This window comes from Oncorhynchus masou, unplaced genomic scaffold (genome assembly GCF_036934945.1).
Source record: "Oncorhynchus masou masou isolate Uvic2021 unplaced genomic scaffold, UVic_Omas_1.1 unplaced_scaffold_631, whole genome shotgun sequence".
In the NCBI taxonomy this organism is placed as follows: Eukaryota; Metazoa; Chordata; class Actinopteri; order Salmoniformes; family Salmonidae; genus Oncorhynchus; species Oncorhynchus masou.
Genome location: NW_027012739.1, coordinates 70344 through 92493, shown reverse-complemented (window position 1 = coordinate 92493; position 22150 = coordinate 70344). Strand labels below are relative to the sequence as shown.

Sequence of the window (22150 nt, the reverse complement as noted above, 5' to 3'; positions counted from 1 at the left end):
CAGAGTTGACATGGTGTTTCAGGTCTCAGTAAGGGTGTATCTAACAGAGTTGACATGGTGTTTCAGGTCTCAGTAAGGGAGTATCTAACAGAGTTGACATGGTGTTTCAGGTCTCAGTAAGGGTGTATCTAACAGAGTTGACATGGTGTTTCAGGTCTCAGTAAGGGTGTATCTAACAGAGTTGACATGGTGTTTCAGGTCTCAGTAAGGGTGTATCTAACAGAGTTGACATGGTGTTTCAGGTCTCAGTAAGGGCTTGTCTAACAGAGTTGACATGGTGTTTCAGGTCTCAGTAAGGGCTTGTCTAACAGAGTTGACATGGTGTTTCAGGTCTCAGTAAGGGCTTGTCTAACAGAGTTGACATGGTGTTTCAGGTCTCAGTAAGGGTGTATCTAACAGAGTTGACATGGTGTTTCAGGTCTCAGTAAGGGTGTATCTAACAGAGTTGACATGGTGTTTCAGGTCTCAGTAAGGGCTTGTCTAACAGAGTTGACATGGTGTTTCAGGTCTCAGTAAGGGTGTATCTAACAGAGTTGACATGGTGTTTCAGGTCTCAGTAAGGGTGTATCTAACAGAGTTGACATGTTGTTTCAGGTCTCAGTAAGGGTGTATCTAACAGAGTTGACATGGTGTTTCAGGTCTCAGTAAGGGCTTGTCTAACAGAGTTGACATGGTGTTTCAGGTCTCAGTAAGGGTGTATCTAACAGAGTTGACATGGTGTTTCAGGTCTCAGTAAGGGTGTATCTAACAGAGTTGACATGGTGTTTCAGGTCTCAGTAAGGGCTTGTCTAACAGAGTTGACATGGTGTTTCAGGTCTCAGTAAGGGTGTATCTAACAGAGTTGACATGGTGTTTCAGGTCTCAGTAAGGGTGTATCTAACAGAGTTGACATGTTGTTTCAGGTCTCAGTAAGGGTGTATCTAACAGAGTTGACATGGTGTTTCAGGTCTCAGTAAGGGTGTATCTAACAGAGTTGACATGGTGTTTCAGGTCTCAGTAAGGGTGTATCTAACAGAGTTGACATGGTGTTTCAGGTCTCAGTAAGGGTGTATCTAACAGAGTTGACATGGTGTTTCAGGTCTCAGTAAGGGTGTATCTAACAGAGTTGACATGGTGTTTCAGGTCTCAGTAAGGGTGTATCTAACAGAGTTGACATGGTGTTTCAGGTCTCAGTAAGGGTGTATCTAACAGAGTTGACATGGTGTTTCAGGTCTCAGTAAGGGTGTATCTAACAGAGTTGACATGGTGTTTCAGGTCTCAGTAAGGGTGTATCTAACAGAGTTGACATGGTGTTTCAGGTCTCAGTAAGGGAGTGCCTAACGGAGGGATGGCCCAGTTTCAGGAGGAGATGAGGCAGCAGCTGGAGACCTCCATGCACGCAGAGCTGGAGAAACTACTGGACACTGCCACGGGGGTCGACAAGGAGGTACACACACACACACACACACACACACTTCTCCCTCTCCCTGAGTCCATCTGGTAGTGATTGTGTTCCCAAGATGAGGGGAGGGGAAATCAGGCGAGTAACACATACTGTAGCAGAGTGTCAAAGAGAGTCCACACACACACACACACACACGCACACACACACAAACACACACACACACACACACACACACACACCTCTATAAGCATTTCACATCAATGAGTGTTTATACACATGAAAGCCATGATGATATCAGTTGGCTTTGAACAGAAATGCTGTTTGATGATGTGTTTATAAATGTACTCATCAATAAATCAACCATATTACATGAACACTGAAAACATTCAGCCTCCGAGATGAGATCTGCTTTTTCATCTATACTATGTAGAACTGGGTTTAAATCTTTAAACATCTTGAGCGTTTGCTTTAGTCTGTCTGGAGTAACCTGAGGACAGAGTTTGTTTTAGTCTGTCTGGAGTGACCTGAGGACAGAGTTTGTTTTAGTCTGTCTGGAGTGACAGGGGGACAGAGTTTGTTTTAGTCTGTCTGGAGTGACCTGAGGACAGAGTTTGTTTTAGTCTGTCTGGAGTGACAGGAGGACAGAGGTTGTTTTAGTCTGTCTGGAGTGACCTGAGGACAGAGTTTGTTTTAGTCTGTCTGGAGTAACCTGAGGACAGAGTTTGTTTTAGTCTGTCTGGAGTGACCTGAGGACAGAGTTTGTTTTAGTCTGTCTGGAGTGACAGGAGGACAGAGTTTGTTTTAGTCTGTCTGGAGTGACCTGAGGACAGGGTTTGTTTTAGTCTGTCTGGAGTGACCTGAGGACAGAGTTTGTTTTAGTCTGTCTGGAGTGACCTGAGGACAGACTTTGTTTTAGTCTGTCTGGAGTGACAGGGGGACAGAGTTAGTTTTAGTCTGTCTGGAGTGACAGGGGGACAGAGTTTGTTTTAGTCTGTCTGGAGTGACAGGGGGACAGAGTTAGTTTTAGTCTGTCTGGAGTGACCTGAGGACAGAGTTTGTTTTAGTCTGTCTGGAGTGACCTGAGGACAGAGTTTGTTTTAGTCTGTCTGGAGTGACCTGAGGACAGAGTTTGTTTTAGTCTGTCTGGAGTAACCTGAGGACAGAGTTTGTTTTAGTCTGTCTGGAGTGACAGGGGGACAGAGTTTGTTTTAGTCTGTCTGGAGTGACCTGAGGACAGAGTTTGTTTTAGTCTGTCTGGAGTGACAGGGGGACAGAGTTTGTTTTAGTCTGCCTGGAGTGACCTGAGGACAGAGTTAGTTTTAGTCTGTCTGGAGTGACCTGAGGACAGAGTTTGTTTTAGTCTGCCTGGAGTGACCTGAGGACAGAGTTTGTTTTAGTCTGTCTGGAGTGACAGGAGGACAGAAGTGGTTTTAGTCTGTCTGGAGTGACCTGAGGACAGAGTTTGTTTTAGTCTGTCTGGAGTGACCTGAGGACAGAGTTTGTTTTAGTCTGTCTGGAGTGACAGGGGACAGAGTTTGTTTTAGTCTGTCTGGAGTGACCTGAGGACAGAGTTTGTTTTAGTCTGTCTGGAGTGACAGGAGGACAGAGGTGGTTTTAGTCTGTCTGGAGTGACCTGAGGACAGAGTTTGTTTTAGTCTGTCTGGAGTGACAGGAGGACAGAGTTTGTTTTAGTCTGTCTGGAGTGACCTGAGGACAGAGTTTGTTTTAGTCTGTCTGGAGTGACAGGAGGACAGAGTTTGTTTTAGTCTGTCTGGAGTGACAGGGGGACAGAGTTTGTTTTAGTCTGTCTGGAGTGACCTGAGGACAGAGTTTGTTTTAGTCTGTCTGGAGTGACCTGAGGACAGAGTTTGTTTTAGTCTGTCTGGAGTGACAGGAGAACAGGGTTTGTTTTAGTCTGTCTGGAGTGACAGGGGGACAGAGTTTGTTTTAGTCTGTCTGGAGTGACAGGGGGACAGAGTTAGTTTTAGTCTGTCTGGAGTGACAGGGGGACAGAGTTTGTTTTAGTCTGTCTGGAGTGACAGGGGGACAGAGTTAGTTTTAGTCTGTCTGGAGTGACAGGGGGACAGAGTTTGTTTTAGTCTGTCTGGAGTGACAGGGGGACAGAGTTTGTTTTAGTCTGTCTGGAGTGACAGGGGGACAGAGTTAGTTTTAGTCTGTCTGGAGTGACAGGGGGACAGAGTTTGTTTTAGTCTGTCTGGAGTGACCTGAGGACCGGGTTTTGTTTTTTTAGATTTTTTTTTATTCATTGGTTCCATTGCAACAGGCAGCTCAATCAAACACCGATACAGTAGTTGGTACAACCAGTAACCCAGCATATCTCTGTCTGTTTTCGCCCACTGGGGAGAATGGGATGTTGTTGTTATAACGTATACTCCCTGTGTATTCCAGGTCTCCAAGAAGGACTTTGATGGATTCAAGAAGCTGTTCCACAGGTTTCTGCAGGTGAAGGGGCCATCGGTGGACTGGCCCAAGATACACAGACCTCCAGAAGACTCAGTAAGACTCAAATAAAAACCCTGTGTGTGTGTGTTTACTGTACATTGTGTGTGTATCTGTTAGCTCATCAGTGAGTGATCCAGTAATATGGTGTGATGAAGTGGACTCTCAGGCAGATGGGAACAGTGGAGGCCAGGGGGAGAGCTCACACGGTGAGGCCAGATTTGGGGTCTCTTCCTCTAGGCATGCAGCCAGCTGGCTCCCCCTGTCTCTACTAGAGCTCCAGGGCTCCCTCCACAACCCCCAAGCTTTCTCTCTGGGGAAGAATAGAGAGTGACAGAATAGAGAGAGAGAGAGGGGACAGAATAGAGAGAGAGACAGAATAGAGAGAGAGACAGAGACAGAAGGATAGAGAGAAACAGAGACCAGGGAAAGAAATAGAGACAGAATAGAGAGAGAGGGATGTCTCATTAGGTTTTGTGGATAGGGAAAGAAATAGAGACAGAATAGAGAGAGAGACAGAATAGAAATAGAGACAGAATAGAGAGAGAGACAGAATAGAGAGAGGGGGATGTCTCATTTTGTTTTGTGGATAGAGAAAGAAAGTGACAGAGGGCAACTTAAGAGACATTTTTTGTGCAGTTGTGTTTACGTGTAGGACTGCACATATACATGTGTGTGTGTGTGTGTGAGGTGGGGCTGGGTGTGGGTGTGTCGTAGTTTATTCATGTTGAAATGACTATTGATGGCTTTGTTCCTATGAACCAGCAGTCTTCAAAATGAGTGATGAGTAGTATGTGTGTGTGTGTGTGTGATGATGTATGTTTGTGTGCACTTAATATCACATATGTTCATTCATTTGGGGCTAATTCACCATCTGAGGAAGTGGTTTGCTAAATGTAGCCTATTAGTGATGGTTAGCCGTGTTATTGTTTTTAACAGTTCATGTGATGTATAGGCCCATGCAACCACCTTGAATGGCAGTCGGGAGGGCCCTTTGTTCAATAGTAAATACAATTCAGACCAGAAAGCTGGGACCCCCCCAACATTAAGAACAGTGGTTGCTTGCAATACAGGGTTTTCCCCTGGCGTTCGGCCTCCATTTTGAAACATTTCAATCCAAAAGCATTTCACAAAGGAAGAGCGAGTGAAACTGCACTGCTTCAGCAAGCAAGAACTCTGTGGTCCAGATGACTGACCAGTGGGCTGGGTGGAAATGTTTTGCGAACCTTACTTATTCATTCAACTAGTTTGAATACAAAACAATCCATCCATCCTTGATGGGCGATATGAGTGATGCATTAAAGTAACCAAACCTGATAGCCTGGCGTTGACAACGTGTCAGTGTTTGGCCTGTGGATTGGGACTGTCCTGGCTTATTTTCCTTCTTGGCCTCAGTTGCATAATAATTATTGTTTGCATTGTGTTCCAAGCTGAAGCTAGGGGGGGGCAGAGTGAAGGACAGAGGGATCGGATGGCATTAGGCTTGTTGGGAACAGGATTCAGGAACCTTCAGGAACCTTATCTATTCTTTGGAGGGTTCCACTATTCTTTGAAGGGTTCCATTATTCTTTGGAGGGTTCCACTATTCTTTGAAGGGTTCCATTATTCTTTGGAGGGTTCCACTATTCTTTGAAGGGTTCCATTATTCTTTGGAGTGTTCCACTATTCTTTGGGAGTCTTCGACTATTCTTTGGAGGGTTCCACTATTCTTTGAAGGGTTCCATTATTCTTTGGAGGGTTCCACTATTCTTTGAAGGGTTCCATTATTCTTTGGAGTGTTCCACTATTCTTTGGGAGTGTTCGACTATTCTTTGGAGGGTTCCACTATTCTTTGGAGGGTTCCACTATTCTTTGAAGGGTTCCACTATTCTTTGAAGGGTTCCATTATTCTTTGGAGGGTTCCATTATTCTTTGGAGTGTTCCACTATTCTTTGGGAGTGTTCGACTATTCTTTGGAGGGTTCCACTATTCTTTGAAGGGTTCCATTATTCTTTGGAGTGTTCCACTATTCTTTGGGAGTGTTCGACTATTCTTTGGAGGGTTCCACTATTCTTTGAAGGGTTCCATTATTCTTTGGAGTGTTCCACTATTCTTTGAACTGTTCCACTATTCTTTGGAGGGTTCCACTATTCTTTGAAGGGTTCCATTATTCTTTGGAGTGTTCCACTATTCTTTGAACTGTTCCACTATTCTTTGGAGGGTTCCACTATTCTTTGAAGGGTTCCATTATTCTTTGGAGTGTTCCACTATTCTTTGGAGGGTTCCACTATTCTTTGGAGGGTTCCACTATTATTTGGAGGGTTCCACTATTCTTTGAACTGTTCCACTATTCTTTGGAGGGTTCCACTATTCTTTGAAGGGTTCCATTATTCTTTGGAGTGTTCCACTATTCTTTGAACTGTTCCACTATTCTTTGGAGGGTTCCACTATTCTTTGGAGGGTTCCACTATTCTTTGGAGGGTTCCACTATTCTTTGAACTGTTCCACTATTCTTTGGAGGGTTCCACTATTCTTTGGGAGTGTTCCACTATTCTTTGGAGGGTTCCACTATTCTTTGGAGGGTTCCACTATTCTTTGGGAGTGTTCCACTATTCTTTGGAGGGTTCCACTATTCTTTGGAGGGTTCCACTGTTCTTTGTCAATATAATTTACAAAATAGCCTCCAACACTCTACTCAACAAATTGGATGCAGTCTATCACAGTGCCATCCGTTTTGTCACCAAAGCCCCATATACTACCTACCACTGCAACCTGTACTCTCTCGTTGGCTGGTCCTCGCTTCATACTCGTCGCCAAACCGGGGCGGCAGGGTAGCCTAGTGGTTAGAGCGTTGGACTAGTAACCGGAAGGTTGCAAGTTCAAACCCCCGAGCTGACAAGGTGCAAATCTGTCGTTCTGCCCCTGAACAGGCAGTTAACCCACTGTTCCTAGGCCGTCATTGAAAATAAGAATTTGTTCTTAACTGACTTGCCTAGTTAAATAAAGGTAAAAAAATAAATTAAATTAAAAACCCCCACTGGCTACAAGTTATCTACAAGCCCTTTCTGCTAGGTAAAGCCCCGCCTTATCTCAGCCCACTGGTCACCATAGCAGCATCCACCCGTACCACGTGCTCCAGCACGTATATCTCACTGGTCACCCCAAAGCCTATTCCTCCTTTGGCCGCCTTTCCTTATAGTTCTCTGCTGCCAATGATTGGAACGAACTGCAAAAATCGTTGAAGCTGGAAACTCATATCTCCTTCACTAGCTTTAAGCAGCTCACAGATCACTGCACCTGTACATAGCCCATCTACCTACCTCATCCCCATACTGTATTTATTTATTTATCTTGCTCCTTTGCACCCCAGTATCTCTACTTGCACATTCATCTTCTGCACATCAATCACTCCAGTGTTTAATTGCTGTACTTCGCCACCATGGCCTATTTATTGCCTTACCTCACTTATCTTACCTGATTTGCAGGTTCCTTTCTTGTGGAATATTTTTATAATTATCATACTAGTTTATATCAGGTAACCTCTTTATCCTGTTTCTGACATATCAGCTTCACTGTGAGATTATTCAAAGCTCAGTACAAATGTTAAAGCAACAATCAGCAGTAGAAACAATAACAAAGTGAACTCCCGCCACTGTTTCGGTAAAAAGCTGAGGGATGGGGCTGGAGAAATGTAACCACTCTCAAATTCATAGACGTAGCATCCATGATATCAAAAGTATAGCTTTAACCATGTTTTGATGCTATATAGTGTTTGTTTACTTTGATTACAAACATTGGAGTAAAACAAGCTTATATTTTGGGTTCTGATGGGGTACGACAAGCTCATGAGGCATATCATTCACTTGTATGTCCAAAAATGGATGTGATTGCCCCTTTTTTAAGGAGCATTATGTCATGTAGTAGTGATGACAGGTAATAGGGAGCGAGAGTGTAGAGAGGGCCTCTTCAGCTCACATCCTCATCTTGACACCATTCAGGACCAGGTTTCTCATTTCTCTCATCTTGACACCATTCAGGAGTCTTATGGCTTGGGGGAAGAAGCTGTTTAGAAGCCTCTTGGACCTAGACTTGGCGCTCCGGTACCGCTTGCCGTGCGGTAGCAGAGAGAACAGTCTATGACTAGGGTGGCCAGAGTCTTTAACCATTTTTAGGGCCTTCCTCTGACACCGCCTGTTACAGAGGTCCTGGATGACAGGAAGCTTGGCCCCAGTGATATACTGGGCTGTTCGCACTACCCACTGTAGTGCCTTGTGGTCGGAGGCCGAGCAGTTGCCATACCAGGCAACCAGTGACGCAACCAGGATGCTCTCGATGGTGCAGCTGTAGAACCTTTTGAGGATTTGAGGACACATGCCAAATCTTTTTCAGTCTCCTGAGTGGTAATAGGTTTTGTCGTGCCCTCTTCACGACTGTCTTGGTGTGCTTGGACCATGTTAGTTTGTTGATGATGTGGACACAAAGGAACTTGAAGCTCTCAACCTGCTCCACTACAGACCCGTCAATGAGAATGGGGGCGTGCTCGGTCCTCTTTTTCCTGTAGTCCACAATCATCTCCTTAGTCTTGATCGTGTTGAGAGAGAGGTTGTTGTCTTAGCACCACACGGCCAGGTCTCTGACCTCCTCCCTATAGGCTGTCTCGTCGTTGTCGGTGATCAGGCCTACCACTTGTGTCATCGGCAAATTTAATGATGGTGTTGGAGTCGTGCAGTCATGAGTGAACAGGGAGTAGAGGAGGGGACCGAGCATGCACCCGAGGGGCTCCTGTGTTGAGGATCAGCGTGGTGGATGTGTTGTTACCTACCCTTATCACCTGGGGGCGTCCTGTCAGGAAGTCCAGGATCCAGTTGCAGAGGGAGGTGTTTAGTCCCAGGGTCCTTAGCGTATTGATGAGCTTTGAGGGCACTATGCTGAGCTGTAGTCAGTGAATAGCATTCTCACATTGGTGTTCCTTTTGTCCAGGTGGGAAAGGGCAGTGTGGAGTGCAATGGAGATTGCATCATCAGTGGATCTGTTGGGGCGGTATGCAAATTGGAGTGGGTCTAGTGTTTCTGGGATGATGGTGTTGATGTGAGCCATGGCACAGGGTCTATGGTGGTCTGCTTAAAGCATGTTGGTATTACAGACTCGGACAAGGAGAGGTTGAAAATGTCAGTGAAGACACTTGCCAGTTAGTCAGCGCATGCTCGCAGTACACATCCTGGTAATCCGTCTGGCCCTGCGGCCTTGTGAATGTTGACCTGTTTAAAGGTCTTACTCACAGCAGCTGCGGTGAGCGTGATTACACAGTCTTCCGGAACAGCTGGTGCTCTCATGCATGTTTCAGTGTTATTTTCCTCGAAGCGAGCATAGAACTAGTTTAGCTCGTCTGGTAGGCTAGTGTCACTGGGCAGCTCTCGGCTGTGCTTCCCTTTGAGGTCTGTAATGGTTTGCAAGCCCTGCCACATCCAACGAGCATCAGAGCCGGTGTAGTAAGATTCGATCTTAGTCCTGTATGGACGCTTTGCCTGTTTACCGTTCGTCGGAGGGCGTAGCGGATTTCTTATAAGCTTCCCGGATTAGAGTCCCGCTCCTTGAAAGCTGCAGCTCTATCCTTTAGCTCAGTGCGGATGCTGCCTGTAATCCATGGCTTCTGGTTGGGGTATGTACTTACGGTCACTGTGGGGGTGACGTCATTGATGCACTTATTGATGAAGCCAATGACTGATGTGGTGTACTCCTCAATGCCATCGGAGGAATCCCGGAACATATTCCAGTCTGTGTTAGCAAACCAGTCCTGTAGCTTAGCATCTGCTTCCTCTCACCACTTTTTTATAGACTGAGTCATTGGTGCTTCCTGCTTTAATTTTTGCTTGTAAGCAGGAATCAGGAGGATAGAATTATGGTCAGATTTGCCAAATGGAGGGCGAGGGAGAGCTTTGTATGCATCTCTGTGTGGAGTATAGGTGGTCCAGAGTTCTTTTTCCTCTGGTTCCACATTTACCATGCTGATAGAAATTTGGTAAAACGGAATTAAGTTTCCCTGCATTAAAGTCCCCAGCTACTAGGAGTGCCGCCTCTGGGTTTTCTTGTTTGTTTCTAGCATTGAATAAGCTGTATTCCGCCATCTTAGAGCCTCTGACTGTGGTTGTTTGTATAAACAGCTACAAAGAATACAGATGAAAACTCTCTCGGTAGGTAGTGTGGTCTACAGCTTATCATGAGATACTCTACCTCAGGCTAGCAATAGCTCGAGACTTCCTTAGATATTGTGCACCAGCTGTTGTTTACAAAAATACATAGACTGCCGCCCCTTGTTTTACCAGACGTCGCTGTTCTGTCCTGCCGGTACATCGTATAACCAGCCAGCTGTATGTTGATATTGTCATCGTTCAGCCACGACTCCGTGAAGCATAAGATGTTACAGTTTTTAATGTCCCCATTGGGAGTTTAATCTCCCGCGTAACTCGTCGATTTTATTGTCCAATTATTGCACGTTTGCTAGCAAAATGGAGGGAGGTGGGGGTTTATTCGATCGCCTACGAATTCTCAGAAGGCAGCCCGACTTTTGGACTCTCTATTTCTCCGCCTCCTCTTCACGCAGATCCCAGGGATTGGGGCCTGTTCCCGAGGAAACAGTGTATCTTTTGCGTCGGGCTCGTCAGAGTCGTGAAAGATGAAAAAGAGGATTCTGCCAGTCCGTGGTGAGTAATCGCAGTCCTGATGTCTAGGAGTTATTTTCGGTCATAAGAGACGGTAGAGGCAATGTTATGTACAAAATAAGTAAAAAAAAAAAAAAACACAATCGGCTGTGGGCACGTAAAACGTCTGCTATCTTCTCCGGCGCCATCTTACTCAATGAAGATCTCTAACATTCAACTTGTTCAGCTGTCATGTTTATTCAACCAGACAAGTCAAGTTAACAACCAATTCTTATTTGGACACACAGACAACATTTCAATCCAACTGAGATTTCTGTCAGGTCTGATGTTGTGTTGAGGACTCAGACATTTTTTTTTTAACTAGACAAGTCAGTTACGAACAGTAATGGCCTAGGAACAGTGGGTTAACTGCCTTGTTCAAGGGCAGAACGACAGATGTTTACCTTGTCAGCTCGGGGATTCGATCTTACAACCTTTTGGTCATTAGTCCAATGCTCTAACCACTAGGCTACCTGCCGACATACAGGTACTCAGGAATAGGGTTTTAAATCACAGGGTTGCCATAGTTTTCTTTCAGTATAAAATTACAATATTGCCATATTCTCCCTCGGTTTAAAACCAAAGGTTTGCCATAGCTTCTTCTCAGTATAAAATTGGTGTTGCCATATTCTCCCTCAGTTTAAAACCAAAGGTTTGTTCTTAGCTTCTTCTCAGTATAAAATTGGTGTTGCCATATTCTCCCTCAGTTTAAAACCAAAGGGTTGCCATAGCTTCTTCTCAGTATAAAATTGGTGTTGCCATATTCTCTCTCAGTTTAAAACCAAAGGGTTGCCATAGTTTCTTTGCAGGATAAAATGTCAATATTGCTATATACTCCCTCAGTTTAAAACCACAGTGTTGCTATATTCTCCCTCAGTTTAAAACCACAGTGTTGCTATATTCTCCCTCAGTTTAAAACCACAGGGTTGCTATATTCTCCCTCAGTATAAAACCACAGTGTTGCTATATTCTCCCTCAGTTTAAAACCACAGTGTTGCCATAGTTTCTTCTCAGTATAAAACCACAGTGTTGCCATATTCTCCCTCAGTATAGAATTCCAGTATTACCATAGTTTTCTCTGTTTTAAACCACAGGGTTGCCACAGTTTTCTCTGTTTTAAACCACAGGGTTGCCATGTCTCTAGGGATGCTCTTTGAAGTCCATTCTCTCAGCTGTGTGCGTCAGTCATACTACTGAGTATTCAGATCCAGCATCAACACACAGGCTGCATCCCAAAGGGAACCCTAATTCCCTATATAGTGGACTCTGGTCAAAAGCAGTGCACTATATAGGGAATAGGGTGCCATTTTGGAATGCACACACAGCTTGGAATGCACATACAGGGGGAGTATGCTCTAGTCGGCTGGCCCTTGCTACATATTCGTCGCCAGACCCACTGGCTCTAGGTCATCTACAAGTCCATGCTAGGTAAAGCTCCGCCTTATCTCAGTTCACTGGTCACGATGGCAACACCCATCCGTAGCACGCGCTCCAGCAGGTGTATCTCACTGATCATCCCTAAAGCCAACACCTCATTTGGCCGCCTTTCGTTCCAATACTCTGCTGCCTGTGACTGGAACGAATTGCAAAAATCCCTGAAGTTGGAGACTTTTATCTCCCTCACCAACTTCAAACATCAGCTATCTGAGCAGCTAACCGATCGCTGCAGCTGTACATAGTCTATTGGTAAATAACCCACCCATTTTCACCAACCTCATCCCCATACTGTTTTTATTTATTTACTTTTCTGCTCTTTTGCACACCAATATCTCTACCTGTACATGACCATCTGATCATTTATCACCCCAGTGTTAATCTGCAAAATTGTAATTATTCACCTACCTCCTCATGCCTTTTGCACACAATGTATATACACTCCCCTTTTTTTCTACTGTGCTATTGACTTGTTAATTGTTTACGCCATGTGTAACTCTGTGTTGTCTGTTCACACTGCTATGCTTTATCTTGGCCAGGTCGCAGTTGTAAATGAGAACTTGTTTTCAACTAGCCTACCTGGTTAAATAAAGGTGAAATAAAATAAAAATTAAAAAATGGTCTGGGTTCCAAATGCACGTCCCAAATGGCACCCTATTCCCTTTATAGCACACTTTCCTTGAGACTTTACCTTGAACTCAGTCACAGTTGGGAAGGGATGGAGAATGAAGGAAAGGAAAGTGAAGGAATCCAAGATGTGTGTGTGGAGAAGTTCTGAGAAGACAGTTTGGTTTCAGTGTGTTCTCTCTGTCTGGATGCCTCTGTATCCTCTCTGATGTCTTGTTGCTGTTCTAGAACCCCGGCTGTTGGGAAAAACACTGAGTCTGGAAGCAGAGTTTACGTTGGGTAGAGAGGGAGAGGAGGCTAAGTGCTATGGACGACCTGATGCTAAATTGGGCCTAGCTAGTGCACACACACTAACATATACACTTACACACTGTCACAAACACTGTCACACACACACACACACTGTCACATACACACAACACAAATCCCGGGTTGTTTCCCCCTCAGTAGCAGACCTTCACAGCTGGTCCTTCTCATTTATTAGAGAGAGAGAGAATCACACTTACACTCACTCCTCTCAAACAGAGTCCGTCTTATGGGAGAGGTAGAGGGAAGGAGGGGGAGGGGGGAAGGGAAGGGAAGGGGAGGGGAAGGAGAGGTAGAGGTGGGAGAATTATTTTAAATATTTTGTCACACCGGATAGGTGCAGTGAAATGTGTTGTTTTACATGGCCAGCAATAGTAGTATGGAAAAAGCACCAGAAAACCGCATAAAAAATGACACGTAACAATCACACAAAGACATGAGGGGGAATAAATACATGTAGTGTGATTGGGGAATGAAAACCAGGTGTGCAGGGAACAAGACAAAACAAATGGATACATGAAAAATGGAGTGGCGATGGCAAGAACTCGGAGGGTACACCATGCACCTGGCAACCTTGGTTAGCGAGCACTGCGCCCGGCTCGCCACAGGAGTTGCTGGTGCGCGATGAGACAAGGACACCCCTACCGACCAAGCCCTCCCTAACCCGGACGACGCTAGGCCAATTGTGCGTCGCCCCACGGACCTCCCGGTCGCGGCCGGTTACGACAGAGCCTGGGCGCGAACCCAGGGACTCTGATGGCACAGCTGGCGCTGCAGTACTGTGCCCTTAACCACTGCGCCACCCGGGAGGCCCGAATGTTTGGTGTTAATGGATGGTTTAAAATGTTAATGGATGGTTTAAAATACTTATTTTTGTTGATAAATGTTTTATATTGAATGATTGGTGTTAATGGATGGTGTAAAAACTAGATCAAACAAAAATACATTCTTTCAAACCAAAATACATTGTAGAAACTATAAAGACATGACCGTCAGAAGAAATGGACCATAGCGCAACGTGGTGACCGTACACTACTTTATTTCTAATGTCGCTAACAATAAACAATACCAACCGACCGTGACGCTTACGAGGGCTATAGTGCCACTAACAAAGTCAACTTCCCACAAATAACAAAGGGAAAAAGGCTGCCTAAGTATGATTCCCAATCAGAGACAACGATAGACAGCTGTCCCTGATTGAGAACCATACCCGGCCAAATCATAGAAATACAAAATCATAGAAATCAAAAACATAGAATGCCCACTTCAAATCACACCCTGACCAAACCAAATAGAGACATAAAAAGGCTCTCTAAGGTCTGGGCATGACAGACACCAGCCTAGGAGATGTTGTGGCAGGACTTGAAACAAGCAGTTCATGCTTAAAAACCCACAAATGTTGCAGAGTTAAACCAGTTCTGCACGTAAGAGTGGGCCAAAATTCCTCCACAGCGATGTGAGAGACTGATTAACAACTACAGGAAGCATTTGGTTGCAGTCATTGGCGCTAATGGTGCCACAACCAGTTATTGAGTGAAAGGGGGAAATGACATTTTCACAGGGGAATTGTGGTTTGCATAACTTTGTTTAATTAAATTAAATATTTGTAAACTCAGGTTCCCTTTATCTAATGTTAGGTTTTGGTTGAAGATCTGATAACATTCAGTATCAAAACTGTGCAAAAATAGAGAAAATCAGAAACGCGGAAAATAACTTTTCACGGCACTGTGTGCCGAGGCTACAATATTCTGCCCATATGAACACATTTATTTTAGGCCATAATTAAATCTGTAAGCTACATGTACAATATTCTGCCCATATGAATGAATATGGGATTGAATGAAAATCAGTAAACATACACATTTAATAACAGACTCATTAACACGATCACGCACTAGTCTACAGCTGGCTTCATAGCTTCCCCGGGCGCTTCATAGCTTCCCCGGGGCTTCACAGCTTCCCCGGCGCTTCACAGCTTCCCCGGGGCTTCACAGCTTCCCCGGGGCTTCACAGCTTCCCCGGGGCTTCATAGCTCCCCTGACGCTTCACAGCTTCCCCGGGGCTTCACAGCTTCCCCGGGGCTTCCCCGGGGCTTCATAGCTTCCCTGACGCTTCACAGCTTCCCTGACGCTTCACAGCTTCCCAGGAAACTCAACGTATTGTGGCCACACGCGGACCAAAGATCAGTGGAGGAAGGAGTTTGCTTTTGCTGCAGTGTTCACGTTAAAATATTACGCGTTGCAGCGGTGCTTCACACACACACACACACACACACACACACACACACACACACACACACACACACACACACACACACACACACACACACACACACACACACACACACACACACACATTATCTCTCTTACACATACACACACACACATTCTCTCTTACACATAAGATGAGCTTTAGGATACAGAGGAGAGCGGGGAACAGGTGATTGTTTTATTGTTGTTTTGGTATAGCTATCCTCAGTGAGTGAAGGGATCCTAGAACGAGGAGATCCCCCTCTGTCTTTGCAAGTTAAGGGCCAGTCTATGGGCTGAATGTCATCTCCCCTTCTGAAATTAGAAAGATGCTATCTACCTGTGGAATCGTGATTTGTCCGGAAGGATTTGCTGCTCTTTAGCTATTGGTGGTCACAGTATAAAGACTGACCTACAGGACCATTTCTGCCCACCAGAAATTAGGTGAGAGCAGCTCCAGCCAACCATATACAGTATCTCCCTAATACGTTTTTTCAGGCTGTATCCAGTGTGAGTTGGGCTGTATCCAGTGTGAGTTGGGCTGTGTCCAGTGTGTTTGGCTGTGTCCAGTGTGTTGGGCTGTGTCCAGTGTGTTTGGCTGTATCCAGTGTGTTGGGCTGTATCCAGTGTGTTGGGCTGTGTCCAGTGTGTTGGGCTGTGTCCAGTGTGTTGGGCTGTATCCAGTGTGTTGGGCTGTGTCCAGTGTGTTGGGCTGTGTCCAGTGTGTTGGGCTGTGTCCAGTGTGTTTGGCTGTATCCAGTGTGTATTGGGCTGTGTCCAGTGTGTTTGGCTGTGTCCAGTGTGTTTGGCTGTGTCCAGTGTGTTTGGCTGTGTCCAGTGTGTTTGACTGTGTCCAGTGTGTTGGGCTGTATCCAGTGTGTTTGGCTGTATCCAGTGTGTTGGGCTGTATCCAGTGTGTTGGGCTGTATCCAGTGTGTTGGGCTGTGTCCAGTGTGTTTGGCTGTGTCCAGTGTGTTGGGCTGTGTCCAGTGTGTTTGGCTGTGTCCAGTGTGTTTGGCTGTGTCCAGTGTGTTGGGCTGTGTCCAGTGTGTTTGGCTGTGTCCAGTGTGTTTGGCTGTGTCCAGTGTGTTGGGCTGTGTCCAGTGTGTTGGGCTGTGTCCAGTGTGTTGGGCTGTATCCAGTGTGTTTGGCTGTATCCAGTGTGTTGGGCTGTATCCAGTGTGTTTGGCTGTGTCCAGTGTGTTGGGTTGTGTCCAGTGTGTTGGGCTGTGTCCAGTGTGTTGGGCTGTATCCAGTGTGTGTTGGGCTGTGTCCAGTGTGTTGGGCTGTATCCAGGGTGTGTTGGGCTGTATCCACTGTGTCTGGCTGTATCCAGTGTGTTGGGCTGTATCCAGTGTGTGTTGGGCTGTATCCAGTGTGTGTTGGGCTGTATCCAGTGTGTGTTGGGCTGTGTCCAGTGTGTGTTGGGCTGTGTCCAGTGTGTGTTGGGCTGTGTCCAGTGTGTTGGGTTGTATCCAGTGTGTGTTGGGCTGTGTCCAGTGTGTTGGGCTGTATCCAGTGTGTTGGGCTGTGTCCAGTGTGTTAGGCTGTGTCCAGTGTGTTGGGCTGTGTCCAGTGTGTTGGGCTGTGTCCAGTGTGTGTTGGGCTGTGTCCAGTGTGTTGGGCTGTGTCCAGTGTGTTGGGCTGTATCCAGTGTGTGTTGGGCTGTGTCCAGTGTGTTGGGCTGTGTCCAGTGTGTTGGGCTGTGTCCAGTGTGTGTTGGGCTGTGTCCAGTGTGTTGGGCTGTATCCAGGGTGTGTTGGGCTGTATCCACTGTGTCTGGCTGTATCCAGTGTGTGTTGGGCTGTATCCAGTGTGTGTTGGGCTGTATCCAGTGTGTGTTGGGCTATATCCAGTGTGTTTGGCTGTGTCCAGTTTGTGTTGGGCTGTGTCCAGTGTGTGTTGGACACATACAACACACACACATACTATTGTGCCCATTCTCTCACACACACACACACACACACACACACACACACACACACACACACACACACACACACACACACACACACACACACACACACACACACACACACACACACAGGACATCTGTTTCAGATTTGATGTCCTGGGTGCTCCTTCTCATTGTGTATAGTTGTGAACCTCCAGCTATCTGTTTAAGATGCCAGACCTTATTGATTCAAGCTGAATGCAGAGCCCTGGGTGTGTTGCAGTCCTGTCAAAGAGTACACTCTCATTTGTCTTCAGAAATGAACACAAAAAAGGTTCTGTGGTTTCATTTCTTCCCTAGTCCTTTTTCAGTCCCTGAGTCTCCATAGATGACATATCAAGATAAGATCCCCCTCCGCCCACATCAGAAGTGTTACCACATACATTACTAAAGGGAACAGGTGAAATGTCTCTCCTCTCTCTCCACAGATCCAGCCCTATGATAAGATAGCAGCGCTGCCCCTGCCGGACAACCTGGCAGACAGTCTCAACAAGCTGGTGGTCGTCAAGTTGAATGGAGGCCTGGGGACCAGCATGGGCTGTAAAGGCCCCAAGAGCCTCATCAGCGTCCGCAACGAGAACACTTTCCTGGACCTCACCGTGCAGCAGATAGAGGTACCTGTCGTCAATGTTGTTAGAATGTCATCAGCAGTCATAGACATGGCATGAGCAGTCATAGACATGTCATGAGCAGTCATAGACATGTCATAAGCAGTCATAAACCTGTCATGAGCAGTCATATACATGCCATAAGCAGTCATAAACCTGTCATAAGCAGTCATAAACCTGTCATGAGCAGTCATATACATGTCATAAGCAGTCATAAACATGTCATAAGCAGTCATAAACATGTCATAAGCAGCCATATACATGTCATAAGCAGTCATAAACATGTCATGAGCAGTCATATACATGTCATAAGCAGTCATAAACATGTCATAAGCAGTCATAGACATGTCATGAGCAGTCATGGGCATATCTGGCTCCTGAGGCACTGCATCTCAGCGGTCTGAGGCACTGCATCGCAGCGGTCTGAGGCACTACATCTCAACGGTCTGAGGCACTGCATCGCAGCGGACTGAGGCACTGCATCTCAGCGGTCTGAGGCACTGCATCTCAGCGGTCTGAGGCACCGCAATACAATGGTCTGAGGCACTGCATCTCAGCGGTCTGAGGCACTGCATCGCAGCGGTCTGAGGCACTGCATCTCAGCGGTCTGAGGCACTGCATCTCAGCGGTCTGAGGCACTGCATCTCAGCGGTCTGAGGCACCGCATCTCAGCGGTCTGAGGCACTGCATCTCAGCGGTCTGAGGCACTGCATCTCAGCGGTCTGAGGCACTGCATCTCAGCGGTCTGAGGCACTGCATCTCAACGGTCTGAGGCACTGCATCTCAGCGGTCTGAGGCACTGCATCTCAGCGGTCTGAGGCACTGCATCTCAGCGGTCTGAGGCACTGCATCTCAGCGGTCTGAGGCACTGCATCTCAGCGGTCTGAGGCACTGCATCTCAGCGGTCTGAGGCACTGCATCTCAGCGGTCTGAGGCACTGCATCTCAGCGGTCTGAGGCACTGCATCTCAGCGGTCTGAGGCACTGCATCTCAGCGGTCTGAGGCACTGCATCTCAGCGGTCTGAGGCACTGCATCTCAACGGTCTGAGGCACTGCATCTCAGCGGTCTGAGGCACTGCATCTCAACGGTCTGAGGCACTGCATCTCAGCGGTCTGAGGCACTGCATCTCAGCGGTCTGAGGCACCGCATCTCAACGGTCTGAGGCACCGCATCTCAGCGGTCTGAGGCACTGCATCGCAGCTGTCTGAGGCACTGCATCTCAACGGTCTGAGGCACTGCATCTCAATGGTCTCACTGCATCTCAATGGTCCGAGGCACTGCATCTCAGCTGTCTGAGGCACTGCATCAGCTGTCTCAGGTACTGCATCTCAGCGTCTGAGGCACTGCATCTCAGCGGTCTGAGGCACTGCATCTCAGCGGTCTGAGGCACTGCATCTCAGCGGTCTGAGGCACTGCATCTCAGCGGTCTGAGGCACTGCATCTCAGCGGTCTGAGGCACCGCATCTCAACGGTCTGAGGCACTGCATCTCAGCGGTCTGAGGCACTGCATCTCAGCGGTCTGAGGCACTGCATCTCAGCGGTCTGAGGCACTGCATCTCAGCGGTCTGAGGCACTGCATCTCAACGGTCTGAGGCACTGCATCTCAATGGTCCGAGGCACTGCATCTCAATGGTCCGAGGCACTGCATCGCAGCTGTCTGAGGCACTGCATCGCAGCGTTCTGAGGCACTGCATCTCAGTGGTCTGAGGCACTGCATCTCAGCGGTCTGAGGCACTGCATCTCAGCGGTCTGAGGCACTGCATCTCAGCGGTCTGAGGCACTGCATCGCAGCGGTCTGAGGCACTGCATCTCAGCGGTCTGAGGCACCGCATCTCAGTGGTCTGAGGCACTGCATCTCAGCGGTCTGAGGCACTGCATCTCAACGGTCTGAGGCACTGCATCTCAGCTGTCTGAGGCACTGCATCTCAGTCTGAGGCACTGCATCTCAGCTGAGGCACTGCATCTCAGCGGTCTGAGGCACTGCATCTCAGCGGTCTGAGGCACTGCATCGCAGCGGTCTGAGGCACTGCATCTCAGCGGTCTGAGGCACCGCATCTCAACGGTCTGAGGCACTGCATCTCAGCGGTCTGAGGCACTGCATCTCAGCGGTCTGAGGCACTGCATCTCAACGGTCTGAGGCACTGCATCGCAGCGGTCTGAGGTACTGCATCTCAGCGGTCTGAGGCACTGCATCTCAGCGGTCTGAGGCACCGCATCTCAGCGGTCTGAGACACTGCATCTCAACGGTCTGAGGCACTGCATCGCAGCGGTCTGAGGCACTGCATCTCAGCGGTCTGAGGCACTGCATCGCAGCGGTCTGAGGCACCGCATCTCAACGGTCTGAGGCACTCCATATCAGCGGTCTGAGGCACTGCATCTCAACGGTCTGAGGCACTGCATCGCAGCGGACTGAGGCACTGCATCGCAGCGGACTGAGGCACTGCATCTCAGCGGTCTGAGGCACCGCATCTCAACGGTCTGAGGCACTGCATCTCAGCGGACTGAGGCACTGCATCGCAGCGGACTGAGGCACTGCATCGCAGCGGACTGAGGCACCGCATCTCAACGGTCTGAGGCACTGCATCTCAGCGGACTGAGGCACTGCATCTCAGAGCACTGCGTCTCAGCGGACTGGGGCACTCCATCTCAGCGGTCTGAGGAACTGCATCTTAGTGCTTGCGGCATCCCTAATGACTCTGGTTCGATTCCAGGATGCATCACGACCGGCCTTGATTGGGAGTCCCATAGGTCGGTGCACAATTGGCCCAGCGTCGTCCGGGTTTGGCTGGGGTAGGCCGTCATTGTAAAAATAATTTGTTCTTAACTAACTTGCCTCGTTAAATAAAGGTTAAAAATGACATAAGTGTTGTCATAACTGTCATTATATCATTATAACTCATAATGAATTGTTATAACAGATATGTGCCACAAGAGTGTTGTACGCATGACATAAGAGACATCATAAGAATTGTATAGTGGTTACATTTCGTCAACCCTCAGCCCCATTTCTGAAAACGCACCAAACCAAGTGACTGGGCTGTCGGTGGGCTGAAGCAAGGACTCCAGATTATGACTTTAATGAGGGAGAGACGACTGGACACACACACACAGAGAGAGAGAGAGATGACTGAGAACCTTTACTCAGGGGAGAGGGCAGACGTGGGAGTTGGTGAACATTAATGTGAGTTGGTATCCATTTTCTCACTAAATGGCCTGATTCACAGTGGAGGTAATATGCCTATATCTGGAGGGTAAAATGACTGACCCAGAACCACTGGGATGTGAGACAGACACAGGACACAGTGTGTGGAGGCGGGGAGAGTGTTCATGATGTGGATGTTGATGAAGGCAGCCCCCCCCACACCTCTCTGATTCAGAGCGGGTTGGGATACATGTGGAAGACATATTTCAGTTGAATGCTTTCAGTTGTTCCCTTTCCCTTTGCTTGCAGCCATTTCACAACACACACAGATACACACACACACACACATATACAGACAACCACACACAAGCCCGCAAACAAATACCGCCTCTCTCTTGCTCTGACACACACCTCTCAGTTCCAGCACACTGCGCTCTCTGTCCCCCCTCTGCCTGGCCAAACCCACAGACCTGCCCCATAGAATAACACCTCTCAGTTCCAGCACACTGCGCTCTCTGTCCCCCTCTGCCTGGCCAAACCCACAGACCTGCCCCATAGAATAACACCTCTCAGTTCCAGCACACTGAGCTCTCTGTCCCCCCTCTGCCTGGCCAAACCCACAGACCTGCCCCATAGAATAACACCTCTCAGTTCCAGCACACTGCGCTCTCTGTCCCCCCTCTGCCTGGCCAAACCCACAGACCTGCCCCATAGAATAACAGCTCTCAGTTCCAGCACACTGCGCTCTCTGTCCCCCCTCTGCCTGGCCAAACCCACAGACCTGCCCCATAGAATAACAGCTCTCAGTTCCAGCACACTGCGCTCTCTGTCCCCCCCCTCTGCCTGGCCAAACCCACAGACCTGCCCCATAGAATAACAGCTCTCAGTTCCAGCACACTGCGCTCTCTGTCCCCCCTCTGCCTGGCCAAACCCACAGACCTGCCCCATAGAATAACAGCTCTCAGTTCCAGCACACTGCGCTCTCTGTCCCCCCTCTGCCTGGCCAAACCCACAGACCTGCCCCATAGAATAACAGCTCTCAGTTCCAGCACACTGCGCTCTCTGTCCCCCCTCTGCCTGGCCAAACCCACAGACCTGCCCCATAGAATAACACCTCTCAGTTCCAGCACACTGCGCTCTCTGTCCCCCCTCTGCCTGGCCAAACCCACAGACCTGCCCCATAGAATAACAGCCTCTCAGTTCCAGCACACTGCGCTCTCTGTCCCCCCTCTGCCTGGCCAAACCCACAGACCTGCCCCATAGAATAACACCTCTCAGTTCCAGCACACTGCGCTCTCTGTCCCCCCT

The 22150-nt window shown here is 47.8% G+C and overlaps 1 pseudogene; it reads left to right on the top strand.

Annotated features, from left to right (window-relative positions):
- The first annotated feature begins 1182 nt into the window (after window positions 1-1182).
- LOC135536548 (UTP--glucose-1-phosphate uridylyltransferase-like) overlaps window positions 1183-22150 on the top strand; it is a 66619-nt pseudogene continuing 45651 nt past the window's right edge.